Here is an 8,664-nt window from a genome sequence, read left to right as displayed (position 1 = left end):
TCCTGCTAGAGCTGCTGACAAAGTGGCCTTCCTACGGTGATGGTGTTGTCAAGGTCTTCATATTTCACGATCTGTCTTCAACCCTGTGCCTGGTTTAGGACATTATCTGACTGGGGCTTGAGTTCAAGGTCAGTTCTAGTTGCAACTGATGACAGTTGAGTAAGTGAAGCAGCCAGAACGATCATCTTCTCTGGGAAGGGGGAAGAAAGTTGTTAGGCTCTGGCAGGTCGGAGGTGACATCCCCTACCCCAGATATTACCACCCTGGGAACAGCCCAGAGCCGGAAAGTCCCAAAACATTAAATTCAGGTTCTTAAGTTTGGTTATATTGGCCGTAGTTTTAGAAAAAATACGTAGTCAGGAAACATTCAGTCGAGGATTATTTGACGGCAAGTTTAACTGCACAGCGATGACCCTCTGAACTGGCTATGCATGCTGCAGGGCACCATTCGCAGCGTGAATATGAGCAGGGATCCATGCCCTTCGCAGCAGGTAGGATGGGCAGTCACTTTGTCTGCATTTGTGAGAGTGCAGCACCATCTAACGTGTGAGTGCTTCAGCTGCAAGCACGTCCCAGTGCAGGCAGGCTGGAAACAGCCTGGCTGAGCTAGAGAAAGCCTCTGGCATCACTAAGCATGAAAATTTGATCCCTTATCTAATCTGCTCCTTCTCTTCCCTTATTAGGGGAGAAGAATTTAGGAAGAGGAGCGGCCAACTCTGCTAGGAACATACCTGGGACAGTCGAGAGGCAGAAGAACCAGGAGAGCAGGAACTCCAAGCACACCAATGGTGACTGCCCACTGCTCAGACAGGGAAAAGTAATTTTTCATTCAACCAACAGATACAGCTGGGAAGAGTTAGCAACCTTTGCCTGATTGTCCTGATTGTTTTAATCCTGGATATTTTACATTTGTAGGCTTAAAAATGACAGTTGGTCATGCCAGCCTCTTCGGGAGCAGCAGCTGGCAATGGGTCCTCTAAAGGCTTTCGAGACTGCTGAGTCTGGGATCAATTCAGACTCTCCAAAATCTGCAGGAATTGCATTAGAAACAGGTTTGCAGGGCTGGAGAGATGAAGAAAGTACTTGCACATCTAAATTATAGTTGCAATTGTAATGGTAGTGTTTCCAGAGTCTGCTTAGGAAGGGACTGCTTTAGCACAAATAATTCAGTTGAGCTCTTGTGATGTTTCATGTTTGTAACTTTTCTTTAGCCTCCGAAGAGCTATGCTTGGGAACATATTGCCTCCAGGAATACTTTGGGGAATCAAAATGAATGAGCCAATAGATAATTTCTCCTCCTTCCTCCATTTAAAAAAAATGGCTAGTATAATCAGGTTAGACAGACTATAAGGTTAACTGATAACTTCAGCAAAACAAAGCAGAAAACAAAGCAAGATTAGAAAGGATTTGGGTTTCTGGCACTTTTGGATCTAAACATATAGAAGGAAAGAGGGACTGAAGAGCTGCCCAAGTTTGCCAAGGCTGCCCCTGATTATACCCGGGGAGAAGTAAACACCTAGGAGACACCCACAGCAGCCAGCTCTCCACCACCTCCTCTTACAGCTCCTACCTACAGCCGAGCACCTCACCACACTTTTCTCACAGAGTACAGACAAACTCTTTTGGTACCCATACTTTGAGCTGTTGGGCATTTCTTGAAGCTTAGCACTCAGGCCACGTGTAGTTCAAACAAACTTGTTGGCTCTGGCTAGAAGCCACCCTTGGTCATTGTTTTCTTAACATACTATATATAAAAAGTGAAGCAACCCACATCTTCCATCTGCTTCTTCCCTGCAACTATGAAAGGACACAGAGTAGGCCAAGATGACAGCTGCTTCTCAAAAGACCCCGTGAGGAGTGATGCCAGGATCAGGAAATAAGACCTCAACATAAAAAAAGTCAGGTTGTCAGGAAGATGCTGAGACTGCCATCTGTCCAGCCTATGTTGATTTTTCAGAACAACCCATTCAGAAGGCAAACCTAGCAATATCCAGGCATGCTCTCAGTTTTACTCTGGGTAGGCATCCCTCAGAATGCTGTTTTCAGTCTCAAAAGCGATGCTCTGAGAGCGCACAAAGCTCAGCATCCCCCTGCCCTGAGTAATTTGTCTTGATTTGCTGCCATTTCACACAGTCAGGAGCCCAGGCAGCTTGGCACAGCTCAGTGCATCTCTGGAGCATCTGGACTCAGAACCACTTCCAGCTAATAGGGATTTCCCAGCTCCCATTGAAGAAAAGGTCTCCTTTGGGCTCCCCGAAGTGACACAAGTCGGCCTAGTTACGATCATGAATTAGGCTCTCGGTTTAGCTGGGAGTCAAGCCAGGATAAATGGGGTTAGCAGTAAATATAGAAAGCCTCAGCTGTACCAGGGTCATTCTAAGTCAGCTTAACAACCGGTCCCTGAATAACTCTCCTGAGAGCACCATCCTCCCTCGACCAAGTGAACTTGCTAGCAAGTGGTCTCAGACGTAGGAAGTGTGCTTCAAGAGTGGCAAACTCAGGGCTTACAGGACTGAGACTTGTAGCATCTGTATTACTTGAGAAGATTCAGTGACCCAAACTTGAGAGATTTTTCTACATTTGGAATAATCAGAAGCTTTAAAATTAGATGGCTTCCTAGAGCATATGCTGAAAAAATAAAACATTTCTGTTATATTAGTGCTAGTGCTGCAGAGTATATAGCATTGCAAAGATGAAACTTCCCTTTCATTCGTATAAGTCCAAAGTCAAGTGATTTTTAGCAGGCAGAAAGTAATTAACATCTCTAGAGATGATTATCTCTGTGCGGTTATGGTTCCCTATATTCCTACCTCTTAAAAAAGTTGGATCCAACTTAATAGTAGGATAATTCAGAAGCCCCTCAACCATTTAGACCTTGACAGCTCATGATTTTCAGCTAGATTCTTACAAATATTTTGGTGTTTAAAGGGGCTAATCAGTCATGGTTCACAGGAAGGTATTAAGCAACTTTGCAAACCACCTTCAGGGACAAGCTTTTCTGAGATGCAGTGCTCTGGACCTTTTAAGTCATTGATTTTGATCACCTTACCAAAGAACATGAGAAAAATTTCTATGCATCTAGAACTTGTCTTAAGTGTAAACAATTTTCTTAAGGGACATAATAAATTTTGTTAAGTTGTAATACATAGAATGCTTCAGCATTTATTGTTTATACCACAGAGAAAGCATTATGAAGTTTCAGCCTGGGTGATTTTTTTTTCCTTTGTAAAACAAAAGAACAAACTACAAGTGGTTCTACTAAATGAAAAACAAACAAACAAACCGAAACACCCAACCTTTTTAGCTTTCATCCTTTTAGAAGTTTGTTTGCCCATGAAGAAACCACTGTGGTTTTGTTAGTCTTTTCAATCAAACCTTTAACGACTATCCTTAAAAATCAGGATTATGGAACACCACTCATCAAGTCAATATTACAGCCAGAACCAGATCAATTGATTGTTTTATAATACAGTATTAGAAAGGCAGTTAATAAAACTACCAGACCAAATGACACTGGGAAAATTCAAGCTGCCCAAGACCGGTTCTTACAAGCACACTGCACCAGCTCAGAGCATGTTCTGCTTGCTGGCCTAAGACAGTAGACAAGTCTTTCCATTCTGACTAAAGTTTCACATTTTCAAAGCTTTAGTGAAATATTAAACAAGCTCTCAAGAAGTACATTAAAGCTAAAGTGTTACAGGGCACAGTAACGGTCTGGCACAAGGTTTGCATGCCAGCTCTCCCTGCATTCCCCAGCTGGCAGGCTCCAAACCAGCCCTGCTTCAAAGTCCTGTGAAATACCTTCAAGTATTGCTCTGTATATCGTTCCCTGAGAGCACAGTCTGCAAATTTATTTTACTATAAAATGGGCACCCATCTTGGCCCAGGAGTGTGCATACTCCCTGCAGATCCAGTTATGAGCCTCCTTCCCCTCCATCCCAACCCCCCAAGCGTTGCTGCAGTGATCAATACCTCTTGCTCCAAAAGCACCTGCTGCAGCTCATGGTCTTCCAACATGTTCTGCCAACACCATCTCCCAACAAAGCTACAAACAAAAAGGGAAAAACAGTAATAATAAGACAGGCAAACCTCATGTTTTAAGGATTGTAATCACATAACGCACACCCAAGTCCTCAAACTCTTTGTCTCCCAGAGATGCACAGGACCATTTGCCTCCTGGAACTTGTTTTCCCCCGTGGAGCTCCTTTCTGTTAAGTCCTCCCTGTGCATGATGCACCCTCCAAGAGTAACACACGGTGAAGCTAATGGAGATATGATGACCTGTTAAGCCGTCTTTAGATAGCATGGGATTACACAACTCATATAAAATAATTTAATAAAATGCTGCAAATGAGAGGAATGTTACAGAGAATCATATGACATCACTATATTGCTGCTTTGAAAAAAGAAAGAGGGAGGGCAAAGAACATAAGAATTAGATAAATATTTGCTTGCTCTAAAGCATGTTATCAGTTCTTCCTTCAGAATGAGTGTACTGCAAAGCCCTAGTGTGAAGGGAAACTCATGCCAGATGTACAACACCTGTACAACAGCACAACTATCTCTGCACATCTTCCCTTGCAATTTAAATGTACCTCAGGCCAGCTCCTCAAAAGTTTGAAACTGAAGCTTCTTCCAACACATGGAAGCCCTCCTTAAAGAGCTTGTGCAATCTTTTGTGTAAGGCTTTTATTCTTGTGTTGCATCAAAAGAGAGCCTGGAATGGAGAGGAATCAAAGACACTTCCCATTTATGCTGTGGCTGTAGATGCAATTGGAGATGAAATTATGCAGGTGCAAAATTGTGCTCATCTTAGTCTCTGTATCAGAGAATGAGATATAAAATTAGAATAACAACCTTTAAGAGCAGCCACTCTGAAAGCAGTTTAGTCCAACCAATCTGTGAAAGAGAAAAGTTTTTTCTTCAATCAGAAAGACTTGAAACTTCTCAATAATCCTAAGGAAATTGCAGCCGCATGTTGCAGAACACCATTACCTTTAACAACAGCTCCGTGGGTTTGTTTATTGCTGGCAGTGGCTGGAGACTGGAAATCCCGTTGGTTCTCTGGATCGCTGCAGCCTGGCTTGTAGGGAGAGAAACCTGTGCATTGCTGCCCCTTTGGTCTGATCAGGTGGGAAGCAAGTGGTGATGGCTTCAGCACTTATTTCCTTGGCACTATGGCCAGCATAGCCAGTAATCGTTATGATTAATGTATTTAGCAGATGGAAAATGGTACCAGAATAAACTGACCCTAACACTGCCTTCTGTCAAATCTAGTGTTACTTTGATTTTGTGGGCTGTAAAGTTTAACTGAAGGCAGACTTTGGCTTTGCCTCTGTGTAAGTGAAATAGTTCAAGGGTGTATTTTTCCCCGCCCTCTTTTCTTTTGGTTTTTTTTTGTTTTTTTTTTTTTTTCTTTTTGGTACTGATAATTCTGTATTCAAAACTCATAATTCCAGTAAAATGTAAACTTTCCCAGCTCGGGAAGATCACAGACTGAGATCCTGTATAAATACAAGAGATTTTAAGTCACTGATAACTGCAAGTCTTTTTTTTTTTTCCTAATGCACTTTTCACATAACAGACTTTTAAACTCTGATGTAGGGACTCCATTGCTGCCCCTCCAGTAACAAGGCAGCGCCACACTGTGCCAGGTGCTGTATAAAGAGAAAATAATTCCTAATCTAAATAAGTGTGGTGTACAGTTGAGGTAAAATATTGCATCTCTCCTCCCCTGATCGGCTGTTACTGCCGGGAGTTGGTAACTGAGACTGGAGCATCCCCAGAAGCCCCCGCTCCTCTCCACCAACTGCTGCAGCAAATGCTCCTTTTGCCTGAAAGGGCTCTTGCTTCAGGGCTGCCATTCGCTCCCCGCTCAGCAGTGCCGATGACGGTGAATTTTACAGCACAAACTGAAGGATTGTTCTGTGCTAAATATTAACATATGACGACGGTGCATTTTACAGTGTAAACCAGAGGATTGTTAGGTGCTGAATATTAGCATATGGCTTTTGACATCTGGTCCTCTAAGAGCGATAAACTGCCAATCAGGAGGCATATTGGATACAAGCATATTTTTATCACTACCCTTACTAATCACCAAGATTAGTCCCTGCTTGGCAATTGTGACTGACAAACACACAGAATGTATTCAAATATCCTCATGCATATTCATTGCCATTTAAACAAATTAAATTCTCATGTAAAATAATCCTCAAATTCTCGAAAAAGCTGTTTGTTTTTCTACTTAGGTGGCACGAGTTCAAAGACATCCTGTTAAATATGCATAATTTCTTAAGAGCAAAAATTACAGCTTTTAATGGTGTTTGCCTTCCACTTCATGAAAATCTCTTTTAACGTCGCTAGAGATCTTTGGAGCCTGGACTGAAGTTTCCTTTTCCAGCCCAGGGGGTTAGAAATGTCATCATTTTCAGAGCACAGCTGCTTTGTCAAGACACGTTGGCACACACAGTTTGAATAACAAACACTGAACTCCAGCAAGCATTTCTAAATCGCCTTTGATTAACAAAAAACCCAACCAAAACCCCTCGAATGTGGAACAACAAATTATGAAGGAGGAGGGACTGGATAATCTGTGCATCCTCAATCTTTTGACCTTTGGGGAAGGAAATGGGCGTTTGAGAAAGTGACCTTCAGCAGCTGGTAAATACACATCAGAGGAGGCTGCTTTCTGGTGGTTGTCTCTCAGAGGTGAGAGAAAAGGACATGAATTTTAAGCAGAGATTAATCTAATGAACCATTGTATTAATACTAAGAAAAAGATCTTCAAGCTAAACTGGATTGTTTCAGGGAGTCAAAGGCAGATGAAATTGAGAAGATGAAGTAAAACCAAAAGTGAAAAGAATTAAAATGGATTTGACAGAATTGCTAATTGGCATGGAAGCCTTAGCCCCTCATCACTTGAGAAAAAAATTATTGCTGGATAACAGAGACTCTAAGAAAAGCTTCGTGAAGACAATTAACGTAGGAAGGAAGAGGTGAAATGAATCAAGAGGAATAAGTATGGCTATATAGGAACAACTTATTGGCATATTGTATGGGGATGTCATGACAGTCTATATATCATGACCCACAAGCCTATGGTTCAAAACATTTGAATATTAATAGAGACTAATTTGAATATTAATAAAGAATAATCAAAACTATGCAGAATGATTTGATACAATTGGCTCCTTTTCCAATATTCTGTTAATGTGTCACCTCTGTTTCTGGTATGTGGTTTTGTTCTTCGTTTGGGTACATTTCTTTTTCTGATTTGATTTCAAGACTTCCCTACTACCTATAGGCAATAGGTAATTTTGTTCTAAAATTGTTTTGCTGGCTTGACTGCAAAAAATCACTCAGAAGACTATTCATTAGGAAAATGGATATCTGTATTTGGGCTTATATTAAATAATTTTATGGAACAAATTAATTGTCTCGAAGAGTTCTTGGTTTCTATGTTTATAAAAATGTAAATATTCCTGAGGAACAAGTATTGGATCATAGCTTTTCAGGGTCCGTACTTGCTACAATAAAGGGTAAAGCAGAAAAGAAAACAGAATTTTTTAAATCAAAAAGGTAGCCCAGATACCAGTCCGACAATTTCAGGATAGTGCCATGACCGAATAAAAATGACTCTGGTTAGGAAATTGCACCAGTGAGAGATCCACCTGTGATGTTCACTTTCTGTTGCTCGGTCTTGGTGTGCATAGGGAAGAATAACACGTCATTTTGCAAATAGCACATCTAAAGGAGATGGTGATTCTGTGGACTTGCATCTTCCAGCTGCCTGCCTAAGTACATACTTTGTTGTCTAGTCAAGGGTCAGTTTACACTCAGCTCTTGCTGGATAAAAGCAATAATAGAGTCTTCCTGATTTTATTTTTGCAAAATGTATTGGAAATTCAAGTCTTTGAAACTTCTACTGTGTCAGACAACTCAGTCAGAAGGAAAGAATGGTAGAGATACTTCTTTTCCTGCAAACTTTTCTTCTATAGAAAATCAGGGTAAACTGTGCAGGTTCAAGTCTATGAGACAGATTTTTCCCGGGTGGATCCTCCTAGAGAACATAATGCTATTTAGAAAATATGCTAGAATGCCATTAGACACACATTTCCAACAGTCTTTAACCTTGCTAATGTTACCATCACTTACAGAGTAAGAGCACTAGATAAAGTTTTCCAGGACTTGGCTCAAGCCAGGAGTCGGAGCACAGGAGACACCTGTGCAGAACATTGCCCTGCATCCCTGAAATCGTCAGTGGACCAGACAAAGGCTGCTCACTGATAGCAGCGATGAATGCTTGAAAACCAACACAGTTTCCTTGTGCCTCTACCAGATCCAAATGAAAGCCACAGCTCCGCAGAACAACTGAATCCCCTCACTGAAGGTTTTTGCTGCCTCCGATTGTCGGGGCAGCAGGAGTCCTCCTTTGGGCAGCTCCCATCGCCTCCTTCCCTGGCCGCTTCCTAACTTCTCTGTAAGAGCTTTTGACGTGCTGGTCCATGGGACGCCGTGCGGGCTGCAGCAGCAGCTGGCAGGGCTGCAGGCAGGCTCCAAGGCTCTGTGTGTGGGGGGTTATCACCGCTTGGCGGGGTGGGCTCCGCGGCTGCCGGGGCTGTGGAGCGGGGCAGTGCGGCAGCAGCACCGCGCGGTGGCACA

Source organism: Buceros rhinoceros, unplaced genomic scaffold, assembly GCF_000710305.1.
Source record: "Buceros rhinoceros silvestris isolate BGI_N320 unplaced genomic scaffold, ASM71030v1 scaffold19626, whole genome shotgun sequence".
Lineage (NCBI taxonomy): Eukaryota > Metazoa > Chordata > Aves > Bucerotiformes > Bucerotidae > Buceros > Buceros rhinoceros.
The sequence above is the reverse complement of the archived record's forward strand: the minus strand, read 5'-3'. Positions refer to the sequence as shown.